Here is a 16,172-nt window from a genome sequence, read left to right as displayed (position 1 = left end):
AGTTATGAAACTCTGTAACAATCACAAATATATTGACTTAAATAAGCCTAGGGAACAATGAATAAATACTGATTTGACCACTAATCTATCAGTAAATATTTAGTGAACATTTCCTATGTGTTAGAAATATTTTTAGAGGTTAAGTTTATTTTGAAGTAAGCCAGTCACAAAATCTTCACCTTCCTTTAGTGTGGGAGACAAATATTAGACAAATATAAAACATATTGTCAGATAAATTATACTGAAATAAATAAACACAATATGGGAATAGAGAGTGAATGAAGATGGAGTTTTGATGGGATGGGCAGGCAAAGTCTCTATGGATAGGTGACATTTGAGTAGACAGCCTATAAAGTTGATTAACCGGAAAGGTCACAAGTCTCTAGAGAAATGGATATCTGAGTAGCTTATTCTTCCACAATGATGTGTTTGTTTTTATAAGACTATTTTCAGCTATATATGTGAAGTTCATTCTATACTGTGCAAGACTTAGAATTGGATTAGCAATATAAACCCTACAAAATTTGGATTTTATGTTTTTTTTTCATTTTCTGTTATGTTGAGCATGTAGCTACTCAGTAACAGTTTGCTCTGAAAAATATTGTGAATTCCATAGTTTTGTACGTCTATGATAATGTTAGACATCTCATTAAATTTCCTCATTTCTTCTTTGACATGCAGCTAAACAACTTTTTCCTAACTTTAGTCATTAGGTAATAAAATTTAATATAATTTTCAAACATTTAATATTCAAAACATATTGCAAAAATGAATTGGCCTTCAGCTACTAATTTTTTTTTATATTTAACACTGCTTTCTTTCTTATACATAGACTCTCTGTCTCCATCTATAGTGTGTGTGTGTGTGTGTGTGTGTGTATAATGTATTAGCATATATTATTACTAGTAGTTTGCTAGAGCAGCCATAACAAAATACTACAAACAGTGTGGCTTAACTGAAATTTCTTTGCTCACAGATCTGGTGGCTGGAAGTGAAAGATTAAGGTATTGGCAGGTTTATTTTCTTCTGAGGCCTTTCTGCTTCATTTGTATATGTGAATTTCTTGCTATGTCCTCATCTTCTGTGTGTGTTCATCTCGGTGTTTCTTTGTATGTCCAAGTTTCCGCTTCTCATAAGGACACTAGTCATATTGGATTAGGGTCCACCCTAACAGCTTCATTGTAACTTAGTCACCCCTTTGAAGGCCCAGTCTCCCGAAGCAGTCACATTCTCAGGTAATAGGGGTTAGAACTCAACATAGGAATTTTGGGGGTAGACAGTTCATATATATATGTATATACATTATATAATATATATTATATTATATATATATATAATATTATATATATTATATATATAAACCTACAAAATATTTGACTTCCTTGTCCTAACAATAATAGGTGAAATAACAAAGTCCTCAGACAGAAAACAGGAAAGTGAATTTTTGTGTTAATATATTCCTCTCTGAAATAGCTCCTAAAACATTTAGATGTGAATTAAATATTTTAGTACTAACACAGACTCCCAATATATAATATGATCCAAAAATAAAACAATATTTGCAAAAAGAAGTTGAAAGTTAAAGTGAAAATAATTAACAATTTTAGTAAAACTATGCATTTTTTTAATATGAAAGTAAAACCCAGTGCACTTCTGTAGGACAATTCTGAAATGTTAAAAGGGACTTTGTAGTTCTAAAATGTAACCTCTAATATTGTAGGTTAAAATTGTATAAGATCCATCAATTTATGCTTTGTGGTTTTACTTATGGCTGGTTATGATTACTTATTTGTGGGTCATAAAAACCCAGTGTGTTTTCCAAACAGTCAAATTGCCTGTCAGCTACTAAAAGGGCAGAATTAATGAGAAACTTACTTTATAGTCTAAAGAGTAGCAGCTGGGGTCTGTTTTAACAAGTCTCAGGAAACATACATGGAGGGGAATTCTTTGTGGCTAGACATATCCTGCCTCATCTCTAAGAAATTCTACTCATTGAGTTGAACAGTCAGACAGACAAAAATCAAGGACATAGCAATATCTTTTGAAATCATTGATTACTAGTAAGAGAGTAGAGGACCATTTTCTACTTAATTTCCACTGTGGCGGAGAGTGTGATGTGTTCACCAAATTCCATTTCCTTTTCCTTCTGGTATATAGCTGGACCACATTTCTCAGCCTCCCTTGCATTTATATGTATCCAAGTAAATTAATTCTTGCCAGTGGAATATGGAAACAAGGCAAATATGCTACTTCCAGACCTGAACCATCTCCATTATGAGTATCTTATTTTTTTCCCCTTAATTTATCCACTGGAGAATACTCAGAGTAGTTCAGAAGACCTAGAAGGAGACAGAAAAATAAAACAAAAGTAGTCTGGATCTTGTAATTATTATATAGATCACCAGTCAATCACTAGTATTACTATGTAAATTAGAAAAATTGTGTTGTGTTAAGTATCAGATATTTTTAGATTCACTGTTAATCATAGGTAGCTTATCCAGAATAATATATCCACTGAAGATGAGAATTAGCTTCATAGGAAAGCTACATGATACTCTAACATACTGGTCTCCCTAAGGATGAACAGAAGAATCAACTGAGGAGGTATGAAAATTTTCAAATTTTTCTAAACATTTTATTAATTTGAAAGGAAGAAAACTTTCCTGCCATTTTACATATTCCTTACTGGTAGTATATATTTCTTAAATAAGTTTATGTATTTTGTTTGTGATAAAAGTCAAAAATAATTTGATAGTGGGGCATGATTAAAATGATTTAGATATCTCTGATCAAAGACCTAGCTCTAGGTGTAAAGTTTAGAAAACAATTTACTTTTGCAAATTTGAATAATGTAGCATTTCAACATTATGCCAGCTCAAGAAGCCTGAAAAATTATTAAACATAAAGACATTTGATAGACTTAGTTTATCAAAATCATCTAGTTTATTTCAGTACATTAATACAAGAGAACATCACTGTTCATTCTCCACCTCTTGCATCTACAATGGCCTTATAACTTGGTTTGACCAATAAAATGTACTGGAAGTATCACTGTGTGAATTCTGATCTGAGGTTTCAGAGTGTCTTGAATTTTCTGCACTTGTCTTTTTGGAACATGGCTGCCTGGAGCACAAGTCTAGCCTAGGCTCCTTGAGGAGGAGAGACCATAACAGAGAAGAACAAACCTGACTCCATATTGGATCTATTCCTTTAGCTCTAAACTTTGTGCTCTATTGCCTGTGCTTAGTCATGCTGGCTCTGCACACTTGTAAAGGAATGTTGCCTGTATCCTGAAATATACATAATAGCTCTTTCTCAAGGCTCTGCCTCCCAAGCTTGACCTTTCTTTTATACAGAGATAAAAAGTTGCAGAAGACAAAATAACGTTTGTTTTGTTGATGGTTCATAGAACATCATGACCAGACCTATCTTGACAGGTGCAAGAACAAAGGATCTTCACATCCCCTCTGGGATCTGGAGGGCACCAAGAAGTTTGCAACAACCAGCCACATGCCTTTCCTTTTTGAATTCTAACCCAGGTAAGATGGTTCTCTGGGACACTAGTATGCCACCTTCTCGATCTGCTGGCTTCCTGAATAAGGTCACTATTCCTTGCTCCAACACCTTGTCTCTCGATTTATTGACCTGTTGTGCTGCAAGCAGTATGAACTTAGAACTTAGACTCGGTAACAAGACCATGTGGAGAAAATGATCCAGACTTCCTAAACTCCTCAGCTATCCCAATGGTCCTACAGGGACAAGATATTCTAGCTGAGTACAGCCCAAATTGTTGACCTGCAAAATAGTAAGCAAATAAAAAATTGTTGGTTTAAGCCATTAATTTTGGAATGACGTGTTACATTGCAAAAAATAACTGATACAAATATTATTATAGAAGGCAAATATTCCATAGATAAAAGATGCAGTGTAGTAAGAAGCACAAAGTTGATTTTAGTTGAAATTAAGATTTTTAAAGAACTGTAATTATAAAAGTTATATGTAATGTTAATATAGAATTGAAATAAATATGGTATCTCTTATAATTCCCAAATAAACTACCTCTAAAAGGTAATATTGTTCACCAAGAATCTGATCATTGGAGTTAATGATTCCACTCAATTTTATGCTTCCTGGGAGAGTGGTATGTACATCCTCACCTTTGCCATAGCATCATTGTAGTTGAAGTGAATGTCCCCATTCCATGACTTTGGGTTTGGCCACGTTACTCACATTGGACAACGGAATGTTAGCAGAACTGAAGGGAACAGATGCTTAAAAAGTGTTTGTGTGGTTGGCTTATCCTCTTATACTTTTATGCTTTATCCTTCTTATGCTTCATGAGAGCAACATACCCTGTGTTTTCAGACTGAATCCTAAAATGAGACATGTGAAGATTTATCCTAGTTTATCCACTTATCAGCATCCTGAAGCAGATCTGCCCAGGTTGAGACTATCCTAAATCACTTGCAACCCATAAACATTAGAATAAATATAAGCCACTTTATTTGGAGATGTTTATTATTCAGTATTATAATGATAGTTGCTGCTAATAGAAAGTCCAATAGACGTATCTATATTCAAAAGTAAACTTAAGTGCATAAAAGAATATAAAATTCTGAAAAATAGGAAAAAAATCTACTTCCCTTGTCTATTAGTGTACTGTGCTTACTTTGTATATATAACAAGTCTACTGATTACTTAAGAATCTGATCTAGAAAATAGTCATAAGAAATAAATTAACCCTATCAACCACTATAATACTCATATTTTTCAGAATCAGTACCTGATTATTTATCAATCATATTTTCATGACACCACTCTATAAAATTGCATGCTCTCCCAGAGAGAGAAAACCATTTTACATTCATAAAAACAAAAATGTTTCTAATATGAATATATAGCCCTTCATTTTGTTCTCATGCAGTAAGTAGAAATGATATTCTATTTATTCACTCATATAACATGTGGTTAAATTCTCAATTTCTTTCAATTAAATTTTCAGTTTTATGTTGATACTAAAGTCGCTGATGGTAGTAATCATCAATATATTTCTATATACTTAAAGAACACATAACCTATTGTCTTGCAAAGAATTATCTGTAAATCAGTGATTTAAAAATTATTGTCTGTGAACTGATGCCATCAAGATCACCTGGGATGATGCCAGAGCCTCTTTCCATATCTACTGAATCAGAACCTCTGGGTTGTATCCTGGCATCTGAGTATTTAACAAGTTCTCCAAGTAATTTGTAAGCACAGTAAAGTTTCAGTCATTGCCCTAAATATTTCTCAGTGATTCACTTGACATACTTTGCCTCTTTATCCCAAACACTGTCTCTTCCTACTCTTCCAGAACACATGTACGTTGCATATCAATACTTCCAAATCCATCTTCCAATTTGATACCAGCTCTAGCCTTATAAAATGGATATATGAATGAGGTTCTCTATTGTCAAGTATCAATATTCTTGTAGGGAGAATGTCTCACAAAATTATAATTATTTGATGGTTTCATTTATTCAATATTATATAAAGCAAAAGACCCTTATTTTACTATTTTTAATTGAAATTTTTATTGAGGTCTCTGTGGATTCACATGCAGCTGTAAAAATAATACTAGAATACAGATGCTATGAACGTTTTTGTCAATTTCCCCCAACGTTAACGTTTAAAACTATGGTGCAATGTCACAACCAAGATATTGGCTTTGATATAATCCACAAATTTTATTTAAATTTTCTCAGTTTTACACATACTCATGTATGTTTCTGTGGGGCAGTGTGAGTGTGTAAATGTAATTCTACACAACTTTATGATATGTGTAGGTCTATGTTTCCACCATCACAGTCAAGATACTGACCTGTTCAATCACTACAAGCATCTCTCATGTTGCCCTTTTATTAATGCAGCTTCCCCCTCCCACCCTCTCCACCTCCCTAAGCCTTGGAAAAGAGCAATTTCTCAACATTTTGGAATGTTGTAGTTTGAAAATATTATATAAATAGAATTAACGGTATTATTGATTTATGGGATTGGCTATTTTCACTCAGCATAATTCTCTGTTGTGCATATCAGTACTCATTTCTTTTTATTGCTAAGTAGTATTCCATGTGGTTAGGTACCAGATTTTGTTTCACTATTCATCAGTTGAAGGATGTCTGGACTGCAATTCTTGTCTACCATGAAAAAAAAGCTACTATGAGCATTTGCATACAGGTTTTTGTGTGAACATAAGTTTCCATTTCTCTGGGATAAATGCACAAGAGTGCAACTTCGGAGTCATTACATGTTTAACTTTTTTAAAAAAACTGCCAAACTATTTTCCAGAATGGCTGTACTATTTTCATTACCAACAGCGATGTGTGAATTATCCAGTTTCTCTGCATCCTCACAGTCATTTAGTATTGTCTCTACTTTGGCCATTCTAGTGGGTATGATATTTCATTGTAGTTTTAATTTTTATTTCCGTGATGAATAAAGATGTTGAATACATTTTCATGTGCTAATTTAACATCTATAGGAGGAAGGAGCTTCAAAATGGTGGAAGAGTAAGAGGTGGAGATCACCTTCCTCCCCACAGATACATCAAAAATACATCTACATGTGGAACAACTCCTACAGAACACCTTCTGAACGCTGGCAGAAGACCTCAGTCCTCCCAAAAGGTAAGAAACTCCCCACGTACCTGGGTAGGGCAAAAGAAAAAAGAAAAAGCAGAGACAAAAGAATAGGGACGGGACCTGCACCAGTGGGAGGGAGCTGTGAAGGAGGAAAGGTTTCCACACACTAGAAGCCCCTTCGTGGGCGGAGACTGCGGGTGGCGGAGGGGGAAGCTTCGGAGCCTAGGAGGAGAGCACAGCAACAGGGGTGCGGAGGGCAAAGCGGAGAGATTCCCGCACAGAAGATCAGGGCCAAGCGGCACTCACCAGCCCGAGGGGCTTGTCTGCTCAGCCGCCGGGGCGGGCGGGACTGGGAGCTGAGGCTCGGGCTTCAGTTGGATCGCAGGGAGAGGACTGGGGTTGGCTGCGTGAACACAGCCTGAAGGGGGCTAGTGAGCCACAGCTAGCCGGGAGGGCGTCTGGGAAAATGTCTGGAACTGCTGAAGAGGCAAGAGACCATTGTTTCGGGGTGCATGAGGAGAGGGGATTCAGAGCACTGCCTAAACGAACTCCAGAGATGGGTGCGAGCCGCAGCTATCAGCGCAAGACCCAGAGATGGGTATGAGACGCCAAGGCTACTGCTGCAGCCACCAAAAAGCCTGTGTGCAAGCACAGGTCACTATCCACACCTCCCCTCCTGGAACCCTGCACAGCCCGCCACTGCCAGGGTCCCGTGATCCAGGGACAACTTCCCCAGGAGAACGCACGGCACGCCTCAGGCTGGTGCAATGTCACGCCGGCCTCTGCTGCTGCAGGCTCGTCCCACACCCATACCCCTCCCTCCCACCGGCCTGAGTGAGCCAGAGCCCCTGAATCAGCTGCTACTTTAACCCCGTCCTGTCTGAGCAAGAAACAGACGCCCTCAGGCGACCTACATCCAGAGGTGGGGACAAATCCAAAGCTGAACTCCAGGAGCTGTGCGAACAAAGAAGAGAAAGGTAAATCTCCCCCAGCAGCCTCAGGAGCAGCGGATTAAATCTCCACAATCAACTTGATCTACCTTGCATCTGTGGAATACCTGAATAGACAGCTAATCATCCAAAACTGGGAGGGGGGCTTTGGGAGCAACTGTATATATATAGATATATATATGTATTTTTTTTCCTTTTTCTCTTTTTGTGACTGTGCATGTATATGCCTCTGTGTGTGGTTCTCTCTCTGTAGCTTTGCTTTTACTATTTGTCCTAGAGTTCTGTCCCTCGCATTTTTTTTTTTTTTAGTATATTCTTTAGCACTTGTTATCATTGGTGAATTTCTTTTTTGGTTTGGTTGCTCTCTTCTTTCTTTCTTTCATTCTTTTTAATTTTTTATTACTTTAAAAAACTTTTTAATGATTATTTTTTATTTTAATAACTTTATTTTATTTATATATATTTCTTTATTTCTTTTTTTTTCTTTTCTTTTTTTTTTTTTTTTTGCAGTACATGGGCCTCTCACTGTTGTGACCTCTCCCGTTGTGGAGCACAGGCTCCGGACGCACAGGCTCAGCAGCCATGGCTCACGGGCCAAGCCACTCCGTGGCATGTGGGATCTTCCCGGACCGGGGCATGAACCCGTGTTCCCTGCATTGGCAGGCAGACTCTCAACCACTGCACCACCAGAGAAGCCCCTCTTTCTTTCTTTCTCCCTTTTATTGTGAGCCATGTGGATGACAGGGTCTTGGTGTTTCAGCCAGGTGTCAGGCCTGTGCCATTGAGGTGGGAGAGCCAAGTTCAGGACACTGGTCCACAAGAGACCTCCCAGCTCCACATAATATCAAACAATGAAAATCTCCCAGAGATCTCCACCTCAACGCCAAGGCTCAGCTCCACTCAATGACCAGCAAGCTACAGTGCTGGACACCCTATGCCAAACGACTAGCAAGACAGGAACACAACACAACCCATTAGCAGAGAGGCTGCCTAAATTAAAAATAAGGTCACAGACACCCCAAAACACACCACCGGATGCGGGCTGCCCACCAGAAAGACATTTTCCAGCCTCGTCCTCCAGAACACAGGCACCAGTCCCCTCCACCAGGAAGCCTACATAACCCACTGAACCAACCTTAGCCACTGGGGGCAGACACCAAAAACAGTGGGAACTACGAACCTGTAGCCTGCGAAACAGAGACCCAAAACACAGTAAGTTAAGCAAAATGAAAAGACAGAGAAATATAGAGCAGATAAAGGAGCAAGGTAAAAACCCACCAGACCAAACAAATGAAGAGGAAATAGGCAGTCTACCTGAAAAATAACTGAGAGTAATTATAGTAAGGATGATCCAAAGTCTTGGAAATAGAATAGAGAAAATAAAAGAAATGTTTAACAGGGACCTAGAAGAACTAAAGAGCAAATAAACAATGATGAACAACACAATAAATGAAATCAAAAATTCTCTAGAAGGAATCAATAGCAGAATGACTGAGGCAGAAGAATGGATAAATGACCTGGAAGATAAATAGTGGAAATAAATACTATTATATTCGAATTATAGGGATCCCAGAAGAGGAAGAGAAAAAAAGGGAACTGAGAAAATATTTGAAGAGATTATAGTTGAAAACTTCCCTAATATGGGTAAAGACATAGTCAGTCAAGTCCAGGAAGTGCAGAGAGTCCTATACAGGAAAAATCCAAGGAGAAACACAAGACACATAGTAATCAAACTATCAAAAATTAAAATACAAAGAAAAATACTAAAAGCAGCAAGAGAAAAGCAAAAAATAACATACAATGAAATCTCCATAAGGTTAACAGCTGGTGTTTCAGCAGAAACTCGGTAAGCCAGAAGGAAGTGGCAGGACATATTGAAAGGGATGAAAGGGAAAAACCTACAACCAAGATTACTCTACCCAGCAAGGATCTCATTCAGATTTGATGGAGAAATTAAATCCTTTACAGACAAACAAAAGTTAAGAGAATTCAGCACCACCAAATCAACTTTACAGCAAATGCGAAAGGAACTTCTCTAGGCAGGAAACACAAGAGAAGGAAAAGACCTACAATAACAAACCCAAAACAATTAAGAAAATGGTAATAGGAAAATACATATGTTAGCTTAAATTATGTTACAATAATTACCTTAAATGTAAATGGATTAAATGTCCCCACCAAAAGACATAGACTGGTTAAATGGATATGAAAACAAGCCCCATATATATGCTGTCTACAAGAGACCCACTTCAGACCTAGGGATACATACAGACTGAAAGTGAGTGTATGGAAAAAGATATTCCATGCAAATGGAAATCAAAAGAAAGCTGGAGTAGTAATTCTCATATAAGACAAAATAGACTTTAAAACAAAGACTATTACAAGAGACAAAGAAGGACACAACATAATGATCAAGGGATCAAACCAAGAAGAAGATATAACAATTTTAAACATTTATGCACCCAACATAGGAGCACCTCAATACATAAGTCAAATACTAACAGCCATAAAATGGGAAATCGACAGTAACACAATCATCATAGGGGACTTTAACACCCACTTTCACCAATGGACAGATCATCCAAAATGAACGTAAATAAGGAAACACAACTTTATATAACACATTAAACAAGATGTACTTAATTGATATTTATAGGGCATTCTATCCAAAAACAACAGAATACCCTTTTTCTCAAATGCTCATGGAATATTCTGCAGAATAGATCATATCTTAGGTCACAAATCAAGCCTTGATAAATTTAAGAAAATTGAAATCCTATCAAGTATCTTTTCTGACCACAACACTATGAGACTAGATATCAATTACAGGAAAAAATCTGTAATAAATACAAACACAGGGGCTTCCCTGGTGGCGCAGTGGTTGGGAGTCTGCCTGCCAATGCAGGGGACACAGTTTCATGCCCCAGTCCAGGGGGATCCCACATGCCATGGAATGGCTGGGCCTGTGAGCCATGGCCACTGAGCCTGCACGTCCAGAGCCTGTGCTCCACAACAGGAGAGGCCAAAACAGTGAGAGGTCCACGTATTGAAAAAAAAAAAAAAAAAAAAAAACACGTGGAGACTAAACAATACACTACTTAATAATCAAGAGATCACTGAATAAATCAAAGAAGAAATCAAAAAATACCTAGAAACAAATGACAGTGAAAACAAAACCACAAACATATGGGATGCAACAAAAGCACTTCTAAGATAGAGGTGTATAACAATGCAATTCTACATCAAGAAACAAGAAATATCTCAAATAAACCAACTAACCTTACACCTAAAGCAATTAGAAAAACAAGAAAAAAAAAAAAACCCAAAGTTAGCAGAAGGAAAGAAATCATAAAGATCAAATCAGAAATAAATGAAAAATAAATGAAGGAAACAATAGCAAATATCAATAATATTAACAGCTGGTTCTTCGAGAAGATAAACAAAATTGATAAAACATTAGGCAGACTCATCAAGAACAAAAGAAAGAAGACTCAAACCAATAGAATTAAATATGAAAAAGGAGAAGTAACAACTGACACTGCAGAAATAAAAAGGATCATGAGAGATTACTACAAGCAACTATATGCCAATACAATGGACAACTTGGAAGAAATGGACAAATTCTTAGAAAAGCACAACCTCCCGAGACTGAGCCAGGAAGAAGTAGAAACTATAAACAGACTAACCACAAGCACTGAAATTGAGACTGTGATTAAAACTCTTCCAACAAAAAGCCCAGGACCAGATGGCTTCTCAGGAGAATTCTATCAAACATTTAGAGAAGAGCTAACACCTATCCTTCACAAACTCTTCCAAAATATAGCAGAGGGGGGAACATTCCCCAACTCATTCAATGAGGCCACAATCACCCTGATACCAAACTCAGGCAAAGATGTCACAAAGAAAGAAAACCACAGACCAACATCATTGATGAACAGAGATACAAAAATCCTCAACAAAATACTAGCAAACAGAATCAACAGCATATGAAAAGGTATATACACCATGATCAAGTGGGGTTTACCCCAGACAAAAGCACTGTATGCAGAGAACTATAAGACACTGATGAAAGACATTAAGGATGATACAAATAGATGGAGAGATATACCATGTTCTTGGATTGGAAGAATCAACATTGTGAAAATGACTCTACTACCCAAAGCAATCTACAGATTCAATGCAATTGCTATAAAAACTACCACTGGCATTTTTCACAGAGCTAGAACAAAAAATATCAAAATTTATATGGAAACACAAAATACCCTGAATAGCCAAAGCAATCTTGAGAAAGAAAAACGGAGCTGGAGGAATCAGGCTTCCTGACTTCAGACTATACTACAAAGCTACAGTAATCAAGACAGTATGGTACTGGCACAAAAACAGAATTATAGATCAATGGAACAGGATAGAAAGCCCAGAGAGAAACCGACGCACATATGGTCACCTTATTTTTGATAAAGGAGGCAAGAATATACAATGGAGAAAAGACAGCCTCTTCAATAAGTGGTGCTGGGAAAACTGGACAGCTACATGTAAAAGAATGAAATTAGAACACTCCTTAACACCACACACAAGAATAAACTCAAAATGGATTAAAGACCTAAATGTAAGGCCAGACACTATAAAACTCTTAGAGGAAAACATAGGCAGAGCACTCTATCACATATATCACAGTAAGATCCTTTTTGACCCACCTCCTAGAGAAATGGAAATAAAATCAAAAATAAACAAATGGGACCTAATGAAACTTAAAAGCTTTTTCACAGCAAATGAAACCATAAACAAGATGAAAAGACAACCATCAGAATGGGAGAAAATATTTTCAAATGAAGCAACTGACAAAGGATTAATCTCCAAAATTTACAACGAGCTCATTCAGCTCAATATCAAAAAAAAAAAACAAACAACCCAATCGAAAAATGCACAGAAGACCTAAATAGACATTTCTCCAAAGAAGATATACAGATTACTGACAAACACATGAAAGAACGCTTAATATCATTAATCATTAGAGAAATGCAAATTAAAAATACAAGGAGATATCACCTCACACCAGTCAGAATAGCCAGCATCAAAAAATCTACAAACAGTAAATGCTGGAGATGGTGTGGAGAAAAGGGACCCTCTTGCACTGTTGGTGGGAATATAAATTGATACAGCCACTATGGAGAACAGCATGGAGGTTCCTTAAAAAACTAAAAATTGAACTACCATATGACCCAGCAATCCCACTACTGGGCATATACCCTGAGAAAACCATAATTCAAAAAGAGTCATGTACCAAAATGTTCATTGCAGCTCTATTTACAATTGCAAGGACATGGAAGCAACCTAAGTGTCCATCAACAGATGAATGGATAAAGAAGATGTGTCACATGTATACAATGGAATATTACTCAGCCATAAAAAGAAACAAAATTGATTTATTTGTAGTGAGGTGGATGGATCTAGTGTCTGTCATACAGAGTGAAGTTAGTCAGAAAGAGAAAAACAAATACCGTATGCTAACACATATATTTGGAATCTCAAAAAAAAAATGCTCATGAAGACCTTAGGGGCAAGACGGGAATAAAAATGGACTTGAGGACACGGGGAGGGGGAAGGGTAACCTGGGACAAAGTGAGAGAGTGGCATGGACATATATACACTACCAAACGTAAAGCAGATAACTAGTGGGAAGCAGCTGCATAGCACAGGGAGATGAGCTTGGTGCTTTGTGACCACCTAGTGGGGTGGGATATGGAGGGTGGGAGTGAGGGAGATGTAAGAGGGAAGAGATATGGGGGTATATATATATATATATATATATATATATATATATATATAATATATATATGTATAGCTTATTCACTTTGTTATAAAGCAGAAAGTAATACACTATTGTAAAGCAATTATACTCCAATAAAGATGTTAAAAAATATATATCTATATATCTTCTCCAGTGAAGTGTCTATTTCCTTTGCCTGTGTTATAACTGGATTGTTTGCTTTTCACTCACTGTTGAGAATCTTTTCATGTTCTAGATAATATTCCTTTGTCATATGTGCAGTTTGCAAATATTTTCCCTAATTTATTATTTTTTAGAAAGTGGATATATAGTATTTATGTGGCTCTCTAAAATTATAGTTGAGACAAAATAAAATTTTTGAATTTTAATTTAAAAATATAATTAGTTACATAATAGAGAAAAAAGAGAAGATAAAGAAACAAAAGAATAAGAAAGACAAAAAAAATGCCAGAAATATAAAGATAACCTGCAATAAAGAAGAAAAATAAAATTTTCTTTTGCAATTTAATGGCCTCCTAGAATATTACCTCTAGAGCAGCCATCGCCAACATTTTTCGCACCAGGGATAGCTTTCGTGGAAGGCAATTTTTCCATGGCAGGGGTGGGGTATCGTTTTGGGATGATTCAAATGCATTAAATTTATTGTGCACTTCATTTCTATTATTATTACATAATAATAATATATATATATTATTATGTAATGTATAATTAAATAATTATACAACTCATCATAAAGCAGAATCAGTGGGAGCCCTGAACGATTTCCTGCAACTAGATGATCCCATCTGGGGGTGATGTGAGACAGTGACACCCGAAGTGTGTTGCTATATCCAGTCTACTCCGTAATATCGCTGTTTTCTGTCACTGCAGAAAACCCTGCTTCACAAAAATAGGTTGCTGGAAATGGAAACAGGCTTTTTAGTGCTTTTGTGGCAATCTCAGGATATTCTGTCTTGACTTTAATCTAGAACGTATGGAGATTTGAAGTTATCTCAAACATACTTTTAAGGCCACCGTCATTTGTGATCTCAAGCAGTTGATCCTCTTCTAGCATGAATGAAGTCGATTCACCTGGCTTATTCACAAATGGGTTGTGGATCCATTCCTTCCCAGTTCGGGGGTCTTTTGTGGTTAGGAAGTAGTGCTCAAACTCTTCTGAAAGCTGAGATCGGTGATCATGTACCAGCTGGGAGAAAGAAGGCCCTGGCTCAGTCTCTTTCAAAATCTCTGCTAATGTTTGAAACGTCAAAAATCGCAATGTTCACTCATTGCCCCATAATGCCGGTTTGGCTTTGAATGCGACCACTTGTTCTCCCCTGAAGCGACAGATTGAGTTCATTGAGCAGGTTGAATTTGTCACACAAGTAAGCAAGTTTTGCGACTCATTCTGTGTCACTGAAATGTGCTGCCAGTAGTGACTGTTTTTCTAAAAGAAATCTCTGGAGCATAATTCAAAAACTCTGGCCAATGATCTGCCTTTAGAAAGCCATCTCACTTCTGTGTGTAAGAGAAGACGTGTGTGCTCTGCGTTCATCTCACAGAGCTGCATGACAGATGTGCGTTAAGCACATGTACTTTAATGTGGTTGATAATTTTAATCACATCCCGTAAAACATTGTTAAGTTCAGGTGACATTTCTCGGGTACGCGTTTCTCTATGGATGACACAGTGCATAGACTCACATTCAGAAGAGACCTCTTTGACCCGAGTAGTGAAACCAGAAAGCTGTCCAGCCGTGGCAGCCGCTCCGTGCGTGCATATACTGACACAAAATGATCAATTCAGTTTTCCTGATATGTAGTCATTCAAAGACTTGAATAGTTCTACAGCTGTGGTGTTGGCTGGTAACAAAAGTGCACATAACATATCCTCACGCACATCCTCCCGAAAAATATCTCTCACAAAAACAAGCATTACTGCCTTGTTGTCAACATCGGTAGATTCGTCAACCTGGATTGAGTACCACAGCAACTCATTAATCCTCTCTAACAATTGTGCCTCAATATCTTCTGCTATTTTATTAATTCATCTAGTTATGGTGCTAGCCGAAAGAGGAACATGTGCCACCTTTTGAACTGCAGCCTCACCTAAAAATTCACGACAAATGTCCTTAGCAGCAGGCAGGATCAACTCTTCACCAACAGTAAAGGCTTCTTAGCTTTAGCTAAGTGTGGTTAGCCACTAAGAATGATGATCTCAGTGCAGACACATTTGATGAAGTAGTGGCCTTCAATAATTGCTTCTGTTCTTCGTGTTCACATTTTTTTTTTTTTCTTTTGAAAAACTCTAAAGACTTGTCTTTTAATGCAGGGTGCTTGGTCTCCATGTGGGGAAGCAGTTTTGAAGGTTTCATGGCTTCATTGGATAATCAATCACCACATATTATACAAAGAGGGCTTGGAGAATGTGAACACCTGTTGCAATGAACCTGTAATTTAAGTAGGACTCTTGGTATTTTCTTTTAAATTCAGCTTTCTTTTTATTGGCAATCTTAGACTGTTCTGCTGTCTCGTCATTGGGTCTTTCCCCTTTTTCAAAGAAGCTCTCCAACGACATTTGTTTTTTTTTATTCATTTGGCTAGCGTTAGCTTGTGAACTTTCCAAAACTGTGTCTGAGACAAGTATGCAGTGCAGGAAAGAGGCGCGGACGGACGTGGTAAATAAAATAATGCACGGATTCTGACCTAAAGCCTGACACCAGATGCAGCTGTACAATTGAAGTACATCAACTCACTTCCCACTATAAAGCCTGCCACCAGATGCAGCTTAATTTTCACTTGCCACTCACTGATAGGGTTTTGATATGAGTCTGCA

This window comes from Globicephala melas, chromosome 1, assembly GCF_963455315.2.
Source record: "Globicephala melas chromosome 1, mGloMel1.2, whole genome shotgun sequence".
Lineage (NCBI taxonomy): Eukaryota > Metazoa > Chordata > Mammalia > Artiodactyla > Delphinidae > Globicephala > Globicephala melas.
The sequence above is the reverse complement of the archived record's forward strand: the minus strand, read 5'-3'. Positions refer to the sequence as shown.